This window comes from Pteropus medius, unplaced genomic scaffold (assembly GCF_902729225.1).
Source record: "Pteropus medius unplaced genomic scaffold, Ma_sr-lr_union100, whole genome shotgun sequence".
In the NCBI taxonomy this organism is placed as follows: Eukaryota; Metazoa; Chordata; class Mammalia; order Chiroptera; family Pteropodidae; genus Pteropus; species Pteropus medius.
Window position 1 is genome coordinate 11532482 of NW_024346667.1, and position 16879 is coordinate 11549360.

The 16879-nt window shown below is 41.7% G+C and overlaps 1 pseudogene; it reads right to left on the reverse strand.

Moving 5' to 3' along the window:
• Window positions 1–237: 237 nt before the first annotated feature.
• LOC120613183 (nidogen-2-like) overlaps window positions 238–16879 on the reverse strand; it is a 28796-nt pseudogene continuing 12154 nt past the window's right edge.

Genomic DNA, 16879 nt, shown 5'->3' on the forward strand with positions numbered 1-16879 from the left:
TTTCGCTTTCTTCGCCTTTGTTTGCAGTAAGTGTTCTTTAGGGTCCAGGTCTTGATGGTAAACTCCATGGCCTTTATGATGCCATATTTACTTTCTTCCTGTTGGGCAGTAAGGGTAGACTGCAGTGATCCTGCAGAGATGAGATCGCTGCCCTGGATGATACTAGTCAGTAAACTGGCGGCTGTCTCTACTTATTGATACAACATCATCCCTCCTCCGGTTCCTGGGGTAGAAGATCTACACAGCTGACAATGCCAAAGGGGGAGTTGAGGCTGTTTTGAATGACATGCCGTACAGTTCCATCAGGCAGTATACACTCCAGATTTTTGTTCCTGCATCTGCCCAGCAGAGTACCTTGGAGAAGGAGTCAAAGATTAAACCGTTAGGTAGTCCAATGTCCTTATTCATCAGAACTCTTCTGTTTTCTCCATCTAAAGATGACGTTTCGATCTTGGAAGCTTCTCGACTCCAGTCTGTCCAGTACGGCATCCTCTTCCGCAGTTGTAGTCAATTCCCACAACCGTGGAGCCCTGCGGTGACGGCAGGGTCTTGGCTATGTCCTTCTGAAGCCTGGCACCATTAAGGGGCAAGTGGCTAATTTGCTGGCCCTGGGCATAGAGCCGGAAAGTGCCCATGGATGGAGGGGTCACGTCAGGCCTGGGCGGGGCTGGACTGTGGTGGAGCAACCATGGATATACATACAGTGGTGGTGCCTGGCTGAGAGCCGGTGCCCTGCACCTCTTCTCAGCAAAAGTCACTCTTCCCATGCACTGCAGGGGAGTGAAGTGGCTCAAGTCATCACACTGGAGCACCCTGGTCATCCCTGGGCAGGCCACTGTAGTGCTGCTGCAGGTTTTCCCTCCATTGCTCACAGACGGTCTGGGGCCTCTGGGTGGGCTCTGGTGGTCCACAGTGAGGTGGAGTGGAGCCGGGTGGAGTCCGGGTACCAGGGACTTCATGACTAGCCGGGTCCACGCACCAGCAGAAGCCGTGATGCCATGACACTGCAGTGGCAGGAAGTGGCCCTGCTCGTCGCCCGATGCCAGGACAGGCGTGCTGCGCCTGGCCATCGTGCTGCTCGTGTTCACAAGGTTTCAGTCCTGAGGTGGGGTCAGGGGGGCACCGAAGTCTGTCCCCATGATAGCCAGGTTGGCAGCGGCAGGAGAAGGAGCCAGGGGTATTGCAGCAGGCAGCCAAGGGGTGACATCGGAGCATTCATGAATGCGGTTCACTGGTGTCGTCGCCAGCATAACCAGACAGGCGCCCTGAATGTGATGCCTCCGTGGTGAATGCACCGGGCCTGGCCAGCAGGAGCACAGGTGTGGCTGCCAACCTCACAGGGGTTGGGAGGTGGGGCAATCAAGACGCAAGCGTGCTGGTCATCAGCAAACTCATTAGAGCTCCGCATTCACACCTGGAGCTTCTAGGCGAGTTGAAGCACACAGAGTTGGGGCCACAGTGATGGAAGCCGGTTGCACATCTCTTTACATCCACACTACTCTGTCCAACTCCATGGTACCCAGGTAAGCACTTGCAGGTGTAGTCTACACCTGTCCCCGGATGGCACCGAGCTGTCGTGTCACATATGTGGCTGCTGTCATAGCAAAGATTCGCTGGGGCGGGGTCTGAGTCCCCTTCGACAGGGCCCATTTGATTGGTCGCGGCGAATCCAAGCGCTCTTTCTCGCAAGGCAAAGACACTGACCGCGGTCAGCTGCCGGGTGCGGCCTCGCGCCTGCACTCTCTGGTTTCTGGGGACGGGCCTGCACTCTGCTAAGCGATGTTGTGCTGGATGCGGCAGGAGAATGTTTGGTTGATGGCACCAAATGCGAGAGAGTAGTCTCTGGGGCGCATGGAGGTCACAGCAGGGTCTGAGTACTGGTAAAGCTCCTTGGAGGGAGCGACGTGGGCTATGACACTTGCTGGGAGATAAGGCACCTGGCCTCGAATGTTGGTCTTAACGCTCAGGGATTTCTCCAGGTCAAGTCCCTCAGCAGTTTGAGTGATTTGAACCCTCTTCTCTCCTGGGTAGAAAATAACTTCCGTGTCATGGATAAATGGAGCCCCTGTGAGGCTGAAGCCATTCTCCCAGCCTGGTTTCTCTAAAGCACAGAGCCAGTCAAACAAGTCTCCCATTGGCGTGAGGGGAAGAAGGGCCTGGGCCATAGGCTGTGGATGTGGCCAATGGCTGTGTAGGCTCTGCGTCCTTGCTCACAATGTAAGCATGCAAGTCCATGTCAGTGAAGTGCACAGGCGTGTGGTCCACATGGAGGTGGCCTCTTACTTTCCCACTGATTCCACGAGATGCCCCCACTGGCAGGCACCTCATCCCACTTCTGTAAAACCTGGACTGGCAGTGAAAGCAAAAGCTGGTGGCTTAGTCAGTGCAGAGGGCGAGTGGGGAGCATTGTCCGTGGTTACGTTCATAGGTCTCCTTGTTGGAAGCATCATATGTGAAGGTGGGATATGGGGGCTGTGGAGGGGCAGGTCTGTGGGAGATCAGTTCTAGCAGCAGCTTCCAGCTGGCAGGAAAAGAGGGCTTGTCTTTCTAAAATCACATTTCTCTGCATAAATTTCTTCAGTAGCTCTTCATCATAAACTGTGAAGTTCATAGTTCTTGTATGACTTATAAAACCCCTTAGATCCTGGCTTCAGACTGTCTTTTGTACTCCTCGTCCATCCCTACATGCAGTAGGTTGTCTAGTCAAACCAGAGATGTGAAGTTCTCTAAATATGCCATGATCTCTTAATTCACATCTCTCAAGGAGTTGCAGATGTGCCTAAAAACATCAACATTTCTTCTATGTGCATTTTGTACATTGGCCAATGAAAGTGATTATGTTATCATATCTGGCAGCTTACACAGACTAGAACATTGTTGGTGCCTTTTACAAAAATACAGAAGTCAGGAAGATTTGCTGAGATTTTTTTTGTGTTGGGCTGGAGATTCTGGAAGGACATCTAGTCAGAGACATACAACAGACAGAAAGAGGGAGTACAGGTGAGATGCTGAGTTCAAGGATGCTATTTTTGCATTTAGAGACTTTTAAAATTATAAGGATGTGTGAGCTTATCAGAGGAAGAATGCAAAAGAGAAGAGGTTGGAAGGCATATATTTCCTTGTTACTTTGAATAGAACTTGTATGTATGTATTCATAATCTGCAATAATCTTTATAATTTTTAATGTCTTTACTAATGTTTGTTTCTGATGATAATAGTACATAAACTTGTAAAACATTGAGAAAATAGAAAAAGCAAATAAAAATAACCTATAGTTCCATCATTCAACTGCAGCTATACTTAACACTTTTCTTTCTTGTCTCTTTGCTAAGCAAACAGATTTTTATTTCAAAGTTAGGATCATTGTGCTCTAAAATTTTTGTGTCCTGACTTTTGTTTTTTTCCAGAGATGCAGTGTTAAGTTATTTTATCTCATTATATGGCCTAGTATAAACATTGACCTGTGCAAAGCTCCTTTATGTTCTGTCTGTATTTCTGTCTGTCTGTCTATTTATCTATCTATCTATCATCTATCTATCTATCATCTATCATCTATTTACCTTTCCATCTATCAATTATCTATCATCTATCCATTCTTATAATCTATCATCTTCCTCATTCCCTCTTATTGTCTTCGTAGCACAGACAGCCATTCTAATACATTTGTCATTTATTATTTTATTTGTATGTATTCTTTGGAAACTGTGTTGTGTGTATGTGTGTACATTTATCATATATCTCTGAAATAATTATCAGCTTCATATAACCACTTCGACATTCCAGATACTGAATTATTCCATCACCATTACCACAAGGCTCCCTCTCGCTACCACTTTATAGCCACTCTACAGTCTCCCTTGACAATCTCCAAGCCCTGATAGCTATAAACTCTTCTCCATCTCTCTAATTTTAGAGAATGTGACATAAATAAATGTATATTATATGTGACTTTTAAGATTGACTTTTTTCATTCAATATAATTCCCTTGAGATCCTTTCAAATTGTTGTATGCATCTGTAGTTCATTTGTTTTTATTACTGGGTAAAATTCTATTGTATGAATATACCGCAAGTGTGTCTATTTTAAATTTACATAAATGGTATTTTTTTTCTATAGAAAACATTCTGTTAATTATGTTTTTTCCCCTCAACATTATTTTTAAGACCCATTCAGGTTGCTGTGTGTTCTTCTAATCCTTTCATTTTTAACCTCCGTATAATATTTTATAACGCGTATCTTTCACATTTTACTTATCCATTCCCTCACGGATGGACACCTAGGTTGTCTCCAACCCTGACAAACGACATCATAAATTACACTGAAATGAATATTACCGTATTATTCCACTTACGGTTAGGTGTAAAGATTTCTCTGGAAGACTCACACCCAAGGGTGAGACAGCTGGGTTGGAGGGACTTTGTACTAAATTTGACTGAGCGCTGACACTGTGCTCACTGTTCCACCCTCCCACCAGCAGTCCACAAGGTTCCCGTATCCCCTTGACTCCAAAGTCACCAAGTAATAATCTGCTTTGCGATTTTTGCCAATAGGCGTAAAGTAATATCTCATTGTTGATTTCATTTGAATTTCTGTAATTTTTTATTTTATTCTGTTTCTTCATATGATTGCCTTTTGAGATATCTCTACTGTGACTTTTCTTTTGACCATTGTTTTGTGGGTTCCTGTTTTTTTTTATTATTGTTCGTTGATTTGCAAGACTTCCTGACATATTTTAGATATTAACTACAGTCTTCTGCACTTATCCATGGTTTCATTTTCTGCAGTTTCAGTTCTCTGTGGTCAATTGTGGTCTGAAAATATTTAATGGTGAATTCTAGAAATAATTAATTCGTAAGTTTTAAATCCTATGCTGTCTTGAGTAGCATGATGAAATCTCACATGTTCCTCTCCCTCCTGCCTGGAATGTGACTCATCCCTTTGTCCAGTGTTATCTATGACATACTTGCTCCCCACCCATTGTCACTTAGTAGTAGCCTTGGTTATCAGATTGACTATCCTGTTATCTGTGCAGTGCTTGTGTTCCAGTCACTCTTATTTTACTTAATAATGGCCCCAAAGTGCAAGAGTAGTGATGCTGGCAATTCAGATATGCCAAAGAGAAATCTCAAAGTGATTTCACCATCTCTGTAAGTTTTATTTCATCCACTAATGGAGCAATTGCCAAACAACGAAGGGATCGAGGAAAGAAAATCAAACACAAATTTGGAAAGGTGGAAAAACATAACTGATTGGTGTATTTCTCCTCTTGCGATCTGTAGCACTGATCTTTACCGTTTTGTTATCTCAACTTGTGCTGGTCAAGGTTCTGGTCAAGGACAGTTTTAAGAAGTTAAAGTAAGCCTTGCCCTTCTTCCTACCAGCTATCCAACTCCTCTTGATATCCCTTCTAATGTGAACGATGCCACCATTCGACCAGTTTCCAAGACTTCAAAGCTCTGAGTCATCTTCCACCTCACCCTCTCCTAAATCCCTCATATCCTACATTAAGTTGCCATATTCCAAGATTCTTCTTTTTTTTTCTAGCTCCACTGCCATTAACTTGATTTCAGTCCTTCTCATGATTTGCCAGATGAATTGCCATAGCTTCTTAGGTCACTCAGTTGTCTGATTTCCTATCATAATCCATTCTACAAATCATGGATAAGATATTCCTTCTAAAAAGCAGTTCTAATCTTGACTCTTTTTTTTTCCACTCAGGGATTTTTCAGCATCTCCTTTGGCCCACAGAATAAAATCCAAATTCCTTATTTTGGTATTAAATCCTTCCGCAATACAAATTTAATTATTTTCGTATTGCCCTTTATACATATACCTTATTCTTTAGCTGAATTAGATTCCCGTGTACCATGAAATATGAATTTTGGAATCAAATCTGCAGTTAAATTCTGATTCTATCACTTATTGGCTATGAGGACTTGGACAACCTCTTAAACCTCTGTCAGCCTCAATTTTGTCATCTGTAAAAAGGGGTAATAATATCCTTCACAAAAGAGTCATTGTGAGAATTAAATTTGATGACATATATAACTTTCTAGGCATAATGCCTGGCACATAATTGCCTAATAAATGATACTTTTCATTATCATCTTTCCTCCTCTTCCTTTTCCTTCTCTTGCTATATCTTCCGTATCTTATTCATGTCCAAACAGTCTTCTTTTCACGCCCAGTATTTTCTGACTCCCGCTGTTGTTCGTGATGTTCTCTCCACTGGGCATGCCTAGCCCTTGATTTTTGCTTGTTTAACTGCACACTACAAAGGATGGACAGTCTACTTCAGTCTTGGGAATTCCCTGTCCTTTGCAGAGATTGGTTTAGGAAACTTTATGTGGCCTAATCCTGCCCAATGAGACATAAAGGAGATATGCTGGTAAAGGCTTTATCTTACCAATGAGGGAGACTGCCACTCACCTTCCTCTGGTTGTGGCTGTATCTGGATGTGATACTTGAACTACTATCACCCAACCAAAGACGAAGATAAAGATGGAGGACGAAAGATGAAGGAGGAGATGGAGAGAACCTGACTGATATCATGAAGTTATTCATGCTGAGCCTAGAGCCCTCTCTACTTCTGGTCTTGTCATTGAAACAAAAATTTTTTCTTATTGAAGCCAGCCTATGTTGTAGCTTTATTCTTACAATCAAAAAGATATATGATTTTTTTTTTATGACTTTGTATGGTAACAGATGTTAACTAGGCTTATGATGATGGTCATTTCACAATACATACAAATATTGAATCATTATGTCGTACATCTGAAACTAACATAATGTTATATGTCAATTATATCACAATAGTTAAAAGAAAAAGATATCTTTGGTTGTTGGCATTTTCCACTGCATCAGTTAGGAATGCGTTTTCTCATAAAAAGCAGAAAATCTGACTTATGATTTAAATAAATGAAGATTTATTTTTCTTTAAAAAGATACTAAAATATTCACTACCCTTCAAGGCTAAGTTCTGATGCCACTTTCTTGGTGAAATTCTGCAGTTTCTCTGGCAGATGTAAGCTTGTTCTCTCTCCCATTGTCCATTGTGGGGTATCGTTGTCTCACTAGAGAGGTGCTCGGCTGAAGGGAGTCACTGCATCTTAATCCCCTTGGCATCTTCCTCAGGTATACTCTGGTACCTTGCATATGCCATGGTGATTTGCTCAATAACACTTGTTCAAATAGACCATTTGTTATTTGTTGGACTTTCATGTATTAATTTTTATAGTTTGAATATAATTCAGTGATTTATTTAAAGGACGGTGATCCTGGTATATGGGTGTGTAGATTCCCTTCTAAATTTTCTTGTGTAAGAGTATTTTTTTTTAACCAGCTCATTAGAGGGAAACTCAAATATACTATAATCAGGGGCTGTCTGCTAGAAGAGAACCTAAGCGGTTAAGAGTTTAGGTGAGAACGAGAGATGAAATCTAGGTTCTTTGCTTAATGGAACCTATTTGCAATGCCAGTGGATATTGCTGAGCAAACCTGTGGGCACTAATGTTTTTCAGATGCCCTGATGACCTAATTTGTGATAAAGGTGAACGATTGTCCTTTTGCTGATATAGTTATAGGTCAGGAGGGTAGAAAATTCACAGAACTGTTTTTCTGAAGCCAAACAGTCAATATACTCTATGCTCTCTTCTATTTCAGCCACCTCCTTATTTTGCTTTCAATCCAAATACTGATTATCTTGACATTCACATTCAGAAACACAAAATATTTACAGATTTTGACTTTACTGCCATTCAGCATTAATTCCTTAATATAAGCCTCTGACAACTTTTTAGACTTTTCATGTTATTAGATCTAATCAAAGACTGTGTCATCCACTACTGTCAATAACTTGAGTTATTATGAAAGATCATGGAATTTCTGCCTTTAGGGCTTAAAATAATATAGGTGGTAGATTCTCCTCTTGTACAGTTTGCTTAAATGTGTCTGTCTGAAAATGGGGAAGCTTTGACTCAAATTGCCTCTCAAAGTCTCTTTCAGCCCCTGATTTTATGATTGATATGTCTGTCACACCAGAACAGACTTGAAGGAATTCTAGTATAAGGACACCTCGCAGTGGAACGTGGATGAGGAACTAAGGAGAAGCTCTGAGGTGCTCTGGGCAGGGGTGGGGGAATTACTTGTGGAGACTATTTCTCTGATGTACGTTTTGGCACATAGACTTATGCTCTGAACGAGCAATGCAGTGTCTTCCCACTGCTGGGCAGGCTGGGTAGTTTAGCATGCTGTGGCTCAAAGGGAGCACCCACCAGGCTGGGAGAGAGAGAGAGGGGCGTAGGCCTGAGTTGGGGGAGGGTATATTTATAACCAACTGGGCATGACTTAGTTATTATGACTGCTTCTCAGCATCTGCTTTGCTCTTTAGCAAATGATTCTTACTGCCCCACTGGTCTGCATCCCAGGATGAGGGCTTTCTTTCCTCACATCTGCTGGTGGAGAGACGTTGCTTCCGGTCCATGTGCACAGCTCAAATTTAGTGGACAAAGCCAAATGATAGAAGTTGAAGACCACTGACTCTGCGATTTTTAAGACCTTGATCTTTTTATGTTACATAGGGGTCTTCCCTGACTTAATACTTTAATAATTAGCTACTTGATTTCATTTTGCTAATGAATTGTTTTTATAACTTCAACAAATGTTTTCGGAGCAACTACTCAGTGCCAGGCATCATTGTTCACACATGGGACACAGTGCTGCAGGGGACCAGAAAAAAAAGATCTCCACAGTTAGTGAGTTTATAATCTATAGAAGGAGGCAGAAAAGTAAAGAATTAATTAAAATGGAGCTTCGGCCTTTGGGTCATTGCTTGAGAGGCTCCTCTGTGTTGCAGGGCTCCGCCCCCAGATTTTTACGTGTCATACTTCTCTGTACCTTTCCCATCTCGGTTCCAATGTCAAGATTCAAAGAGATGTTCTTGGATCACCCAATCTCAAAACCTTGCCCCCTCCACAAGCCTCTCTCTATCTTGTCATCCTCATCTACATTTCCCAAACCCAAACATCTCTTAAAAACAAAAGATCTTTTCTTTTAAATTTGAATGTAAACTGATTAGTACTATAATCTTTATTCAATTTATTATGAATAGTGTTCGCTCCATCCAGAACCCAGAGCAGTAAGTCGGTGCTTAATAAATATTCATTAAGCGAGTGAGTCAATGTTATTCTATGTAAAGTACCTAGTATTATGCGCTCCCTTCTGTGGCACATATACTAAAGTACTTAGTGTTCTGGTGTAGATTTGACTAGTGGAGGGGAGAGGTGATGTCAGAAAAAGCTTGTTGGGAGGATTGATGTCTAATCGAAGATTTGAATAGTTACCTAAGTGAAACTAAGAATGGGGAGGAGGAAGAAGGACGGTATGTACAAAGGAGAGTGGTATGTTTAGGGAAGGGAAAAAAATTCAGCGTGGCTGCTGCACAGACTTTAAGAACACGGAATAGCAAGGGATGAGACTGGAGAGCAACTGAAGTGTTTTTAAATAGTGTTAAGTTTGAGAGTCTGGCTTCCATGCTTCCTTTTAGAAGAATGGCAAATACTCTTTATGGCAAGTGGAAGAACTTTGGTGATGAAAAGTCACCACTATCACCATGAAATAACACCTCCCAAGCGTCTTAGTTGGCTGGAACCCTAACCTGATGATTTTAGCATCATAGCTTTGATCTAACAACTGATGTTCTAATTAGGTTTGATCTTTGCCACTGACAAACTGTGCTTCTACCTCCATCAACAGTCTTACCAGTGATCACAGATGCATTCGTGGCAGAGGGGATGGCTGGGTGGGACAACAGACGAACATAGTCAGGTATCACTGCTTTAGAAAAAGCAGCCCCAGAAGCCCAGCCTGTTGTGTGTCAGCAGCACCACGCATGTGCGTAGAGGAAGACACATATTAGCTACTACGCTCAGATATAATGAAAGGTATGGGGCACTTGGTGGTCACTCCTGGAGGTGGTAGGTAACAGGAAGTAGAAATGAACAGATTTGTTTGGATGGTTTTGTCTAGAAGCCGAGTAAGTGGGTTTTCTGGCATGACGGAGTAGTCTCGATTGTGCAGTTTTATGCAAATTGTGTCATAAGCAGTAGGATTGAATAAATGAGGAATTTGAGCAAATGCTAAAACATCTTAGGAGAAAAACCTGAGAGTAATACCAAGTTTAACATTCAGCATGTCAGGCAGTTAACATGTTTGAAATATTTTAGTGACGTGTTTGAGAGAGTTTTGCAACGGTTAGGCTGTCAGTCTGATGTAATGGGAGAGGTCGTGACACTGATACATGACAGGCCACGGGAGGCATGAGATGACCTGAATTCAGCACGTAGGCCTTACATAGTTAAGGAGGAGCAAAAGCATGTACAAGTATCCTGGGGATCAGTAGTCCAGATTTTTTTTTCAAAATGCAGCTAGAGGAGCTAGCAAAATTGCTGGGAGCGATGATGTCTTAATTTCTAAATGATCATTATGAGAGCTTGAATAACTCAAATCATATGTTTGTCAGTAAGGGAGGCTCTTTGACAGGGCAGCTAGTAGCACAGGTTTTGGATTCAATAAAATCTACACTCATGCTTCTGCTTTGATATTTTCTTGTTTGAGACCGGAGGCAGGTTACTTAGTCTGAACCTATTTATACATCTGTAACACGGAAATTGTAATAAGACCCATAAGATTATTGAATCAATTAAATAAGGCAATCTATATAAGCCTATAGCCCAATGCCTAAAGTAAGCACTCAATGAATGGTTACTGTACTTAAAGATTATTTCAAAACTTTTAAAAAACTGATCTTTCGATCTATTTCTGAAACATCCTTCCTATAAAGAAGAGACTTAACCAACCAGGAGTACAATCTAATGCTATCATTTTGATTCCATGTCTATTCCTTTCCTAATGGAAGCATAAATAAAAGGACTTAGCTACCCAGTCTCTGAATACCTGAGTCACAGCCTGGTAAGAACCCATGCAGGTGACAGAGCTTATGTGCCTGAGGTTTTCCAAGTGCTTGTACTCAAAATAAAATTAAAAAAAAAAAAAAAGCCTAACATTTCACGCCGTCCAATAGCCCTTGTGGCACAGTGCTTTTTGGAAAAAAACCCTGAGTGGGAAGAGAAATATTAAAGTGGTGGAGTTTTACCAAACCTATGAAGTGCAGAGGAAATCCTTTGTTTGTTGAAGAAACGACACTCTTACTTTTGCAGAAATGGGCCAGGGGCCAGAGGAAAAGAAAAAAAGAAGAAAAAAACCAGGTAAGGTACTGGGATAATAAGCAGAGCCTGATGCGAACCACACATGGGAACCTGCCTGCCACCTGCAGCAAGACGCATTAGCGACTACTGAAACCTTTTTGTCACAACTGACCTATTTACTGCCCAGAGGGCCCAGGCGGAGGCGACTGCCATGTGGACTGAGTGAAGAGGCAGCTCAGTGGGGCCTGTGGAGGGAAGAAATCCAAGAGAACTTCGGGGCGGGGGTGTTGGCCTTAGAAAGACAGTAAAACACTTATGTTCAGAGGTGGATCGACTATAGTTCTAGGCTCTGTTCCCTGGGGAGGCCTGGAGGGGAGACCACAGGCTTAGCTGCTGTGGAGAGAGGCACTTCGGCGGCCGTGCTTGGCTCTGGACGCGGGGCATGGTTTATGGGTGGGCAGCAAAGAACACCGTTTTGTACTTCCTGGCTCAGCTCTGTAGTGCTCAGTGCTCCAAAAGAGACACATGCTCCCTCTCAAGATGAATGGGTATGAAACTGAAGGTAAATATGACTTGCCTTACCCCTCTCTATTTCAAGTACTCAATTGAAAAGCAATCTTATAAAGAGAGCTTTATTGTATAATAACACTGAAAAGAAGTTCAAAGCTCCTGGAGTCAAGTATACAAAGGCGTGGTTTTGACAGGCCTGTAAGCGATGCTGTTATGAAGCCCCCTGAGGGTAAACAGCTTTGCTCTGAGCCCGGCTAATCAAATGGATCCAAGCATCAGTGGCAATGAGGAGGTGGGTTAACAAGACATGGCATTAGGATCCCTAGAAACTCTAGACAGGCTGAAAACCATTTCTGAAATGGGCAAGAGGGCAGAGTGATGCTGGGAATCTCGGTTTTGAAATTATAGGGCTACCATTGGAATTAGTGTCGAGGAAGCCACCAGCTGCAAGCTAAGGTGGCTGGGAAGGGTGGACAGAGTAGCTAGCTGGTGAGCAGATGCGGGAGGTGTGAACAAACAGACTGAATGTCTTCCTTCCCTTCCAACATCCTCCACCAGTTAGACCGTATCCCTACTGTTAGATATGCTACGTAGTAGATCCTAAAGAGGAAGTCATAGGAGGCAAAAGAAGGGAAAAATGAAGGTCAGGCAGAGGAAAGATAAGGGTAATGGAGGGCACTGTGAAACCTTTCCAAATGCAGAGGCGCAGTAACATTCAAGGAAATGCTATGTTATTTTTCCTCTCCTTACCCCACTTCAAGTTTTGATGTTGCTGTTCTGTGTTGCAACCTCAAGTCGTATGACAGCTTCGGGAGTGAATGATTGACAGCACTGGATTGCACCCAACCACTGCCCACAGCCAAGAGCGGTGAGCTACTGCAATGGCTGCCCTAACTGCATTTCCAGGTCTTTCTACAGGGACACTTTTTTTTCTCTTTTCTCTTCCCTTCCTTTCTCTTCCATTCTTCTTCCTCTTCTTCATCTCTTCCTCTTCTCTCTCTTTCACTCTGTCGCTCTCTTTTGTTGGTGTTGATTTTGCATTTAAATTTACTTTAAATCCCACCACCTAGAGTGGCATTTATTTTCAAAATTGTCACAGAAGGGAGGAGAAACGGGCACCCTGGCTTCTGGAGCATGGAGCAGCAACTCAGGGGAAAAGAACGTCCCTGAGCTAACTAACCATCTGGGCCATACTCTGTCCTTTGCCACTTAGTATCGAAGAAAGTAAGGGCATCGTTAAACTCGTAGTTGTGAGAAACGCTCGGCCAAATAAATGCTAGGCTCTTTGGCACATGCTATTCCCAGGAACGACGCAATTTTTCTTCACTTACCGTCGTGACAAAGCTAAAGAAAAAGGAACACAGAGCACTCAAATAGCAGGGCACTGGGGAAATGAAGACAGTTAAGCAAATAATGGTCCATATGTGGCGATCCTCTCCTTTGTGCACACTTTAAACCAAAACACAGCCTCTTAGCAGCGTGGTTGAAGTTAAAGTATTCTGACGCACACGTGAAAGGAAAGACATTTGAACTAGCAGTCCATCTCTGGGCTGTACAAAGCCTCCCAAGGGTTCTGTAGGATGAAATTCGCGTGCTCCTGAGGTGTCTGCTTCTTGCACTGGTACAAAATTAAGTAGAATATAATTAGTTATTCAGTGACATTGGAATTCTAAAGGCGATAAAAGAGAAAGAAATATTCTGGAGTCAGACTGCCTTGTTTGACTGCTGCCAAGGAGTTAATCCATTAACGAGGAAATACTGGACCTAAATGGACTAAATTCATTATTTTTTCTGCTGCTAAAATTTTGTTTGGATAACTGAAAAAGATGAAGTGGAAAAAGGAGACATTCATGTCTCAGATGGAAGGAAAGGCCTGGTTGTGTCTGATATTGGAGAACAAATTTTTCTAGGACTATTCATTCTAGTGAAAATATTACCTTTGTGTCTCTGCCAGTGGAGCGTTCTAATTTGCGATTCAGGATTATTTGTCCTGTTGTGGTTGTTTCATTCTCCTTTAAAATTCTTTCCTTTTTCTTTACTACTTGTTTTGCTTTCAAACTCCAGCTGATGTACATGGCTAAATAGTTTTCCAGAAAATGAATGAAGCAAAAAATCTCAGTTGGCCCTCGGTTACGGGACCATCGAAGTTATTGCAAGGTTGTACACTGCCTCCCATGTGGAAATAGATTTGTGCATTTCTCACTTGGGATTAGGCAATGAGTAAGGCCTCTTTCTTGGAATGGAGCCATAACTTAATGCTTTTTGTTGTACATCAGTCTGAGGCATGAATATGCCATCTAGCAATACAGAAAGGACATTTTGCTCCTGAATTAATCAGTGGGCCTCCCCCAGGGTCTGAGGGTCAGAGGCTGGACCACAGGGTCCGAATTGCCCGGCTTTGTGACACTCAAGGAATCTCCGGAAAAACATTGGATCCTCGGGGGTTTCAGGGATGCACAGCTGCTTTTCTGGCTTTGTTTTGACCTTGGCCTTCTCTTCTTCCAAAAGAACATCTACTCCAGGTGTTTCAAAATGCACAGGAGAAAATACAGGGGTCATTCAGAGAGTCCCACAGGACACTGATGAAAATTTAGTTTCATGCAATTCTGAAAATGTTCACCTTGCTCGAGTAGGTCCTGTATTGTTAGGAATGCTTCCCTCTGCAGTGGTTGCAAAGTAGAATGAATTTCTGGAAAATTCTCCAGCCCAAAGTTACATCCTTCAGAGATCCCCGAATTCCCAGAGCCTCAGCTCACCTGGGCATAAAGAAACTGAGTATTTATTTGGTTTACACCCATCTGCGTCTGACTTTTGGCCCAAATTCAAGGGTCCTTGGTAACTTCCAGTCTCTCTACCTGCTCTAGAATCTTAATTTAGAGGTGGTAGTGAGAAAGCTAAAAATGATTTATATCTGAAGAAAAGGGTATGTCACCAAAGTATCTTTTCCTGAAAATAATAAATCACTTCCTTTTTATTCTCTCAGAAGATAGCATAGATCAGTGGATTGATAGTTTCATTCTATTATTAGGAAGGAATTAGAGATCTCACGTTTTCAGTCAAATCAGTCCTGTGCTTGTGGGTCCACACTGCTTATATTTCCCTTGATAACCTGGAAGTTCACTCATTCAAGAGTCATGACATAGTTCTGACATCTGAAGTAAGACCTGATGTCCAAAGTGAGAAACTCTTGTTTCTTTGATTTACATTGAATGTTAAGACTATTACTGCTACTATTACATTTCTCTAACGTGTAATTTTGAATTTCTATTCAATACTGCTGTATTAGATTGTTGCGATATCGTGATTTATAAGCATAATATACTCTAGGTTCATTTATGCTGTTGTCGGAGATACTTTGAGGTGCCGCTTTCAATTCCTTTGGATATATACTGAGGATGGGATTAATGGATCATGTAGTAGTTCTATTTTTAGTTTTTCGAGGAACTGCCATGCTGTTTTCCATGGTGACCGCATCATTTCGTAGTCCTATCAACAGATTTTCCTTGTCTCCACATCCCCAAATAGGCCAATACTTACCTATTTTTTTTTTTCATAATAGCCATCCTAACAAATGTGAGTTGATATCTTATTGTGATTTTGATATGTATTTTCCTGATAATTAGTGATACTGAGTATCTTTCCATATATCTGTTGGCCATTGGTATGTCCTCTATTCGGTTCCTTTGCCCTTTGAATCAGTGTACTTGTTTTTTGCTAATCAGTTGTAGGCGTTCCTTATATATTTTAAGATATATTATTTGTAAATATTTTCTCCAAAGTGACCTACATATTCAGTGTAATCCCTATCAAAATCCTAATGGTATTTTTTTACAGAAATAATAAAAACAATTCTAAAATTCATAAGGAACCACAGAAGATCCCAGATAATCAAAGCAATTTTGAGCAAGAATAACAAAGCTGAAAGCATCATACTCCCTGATTTCAAAATATATTACAAAGCTATAATAACCAAAACAGTATGGTGCTGACATAAAACAGGCACATAGACCGATAGAACAGAATAGAGAGCCCAGAAATAAACCCACACATATATGGTTAACTGATCTTTGACAAGGGTGACAAGAATATGAAATAGGTAAAGGATAGTTTCTTCAATAAATGGAATTGGGAAAACTGGATAGCTACATGCAAAATAATGAAATTGGACCTTATCTTACACCTTACACAAAAATCAACTAAAAATAGATGAAAAGACTTAAAGGTAAGACCTGAAACCATAAAACTCTAAAAGAAAACATAGGGAAAAAGCTCTTTGACACTGGTCTTGCAATGATTTTTTGGATATGACGCCAAAAGCACAGGCAACAAAACTAAAACAGACAAGTGGGACCACATCAGATTAAAAAGTTCTGCATAGCCAAAGAAACAGTCTACAAAGTTCTGAGTTGGTCACTGATGTTATGGTACCTAAATGATGCTTTCAGTCTTCTGAAGATGACAATAATGTGTTCCACTTCCCCCAAAAGGTTTGACTATATTTATACAGAGTAGAAGCTCCCCCCACTAGTACACAAAGGCTCCTACAATCTTTCATGTGCCATCTTCTGCTCCTTTTCCCCATTCACCCTGTTCTTTGGCTAATCTTTTTCTCTAGGCTTCTCAGATCACTGCCTTATGCCTCTACCCCTATTTTCTGCACCATACCTCCCCACGTCCATTTGTTTCTGATTTATGTATTTTCATACAATCTTTTCTTTGGTGATTGGAATAATTATTTCTCTTATCTCTCTCTCTAACCAGGCTGTTATCTTCCTGGGAGTGAGCTAGGAGCCATGATTTAGATTTTAAAAAAAACACTAATTGGATAAATGCACAAATTTAGTGAGGCCCAAGGAACTTAAAATAGTAGAAGGTCAAAATTGGTAAAAACAAAACAAAACAAAACAAGAATGTGTACCGGGTATTTATTGGTTACCTAGAAAACATCCATTTTCCCTACTCCTTCCTTTTAAAAAGGCCAGATTTTCAAGAGGCAGGCACACTTCTCCCACACAGCTGAGGCACTTCTGGGGTATCAGTCCCCATTAGTCTAATCAGAGAACAATGCAAATACTTTGCTTTAAATGCAAGGCAGACATTTTGTCTCTGAATGTGTATTCTCAGATGTTGGCATCTATTTGGTGATGGTGAGGGTGGACAGGCCA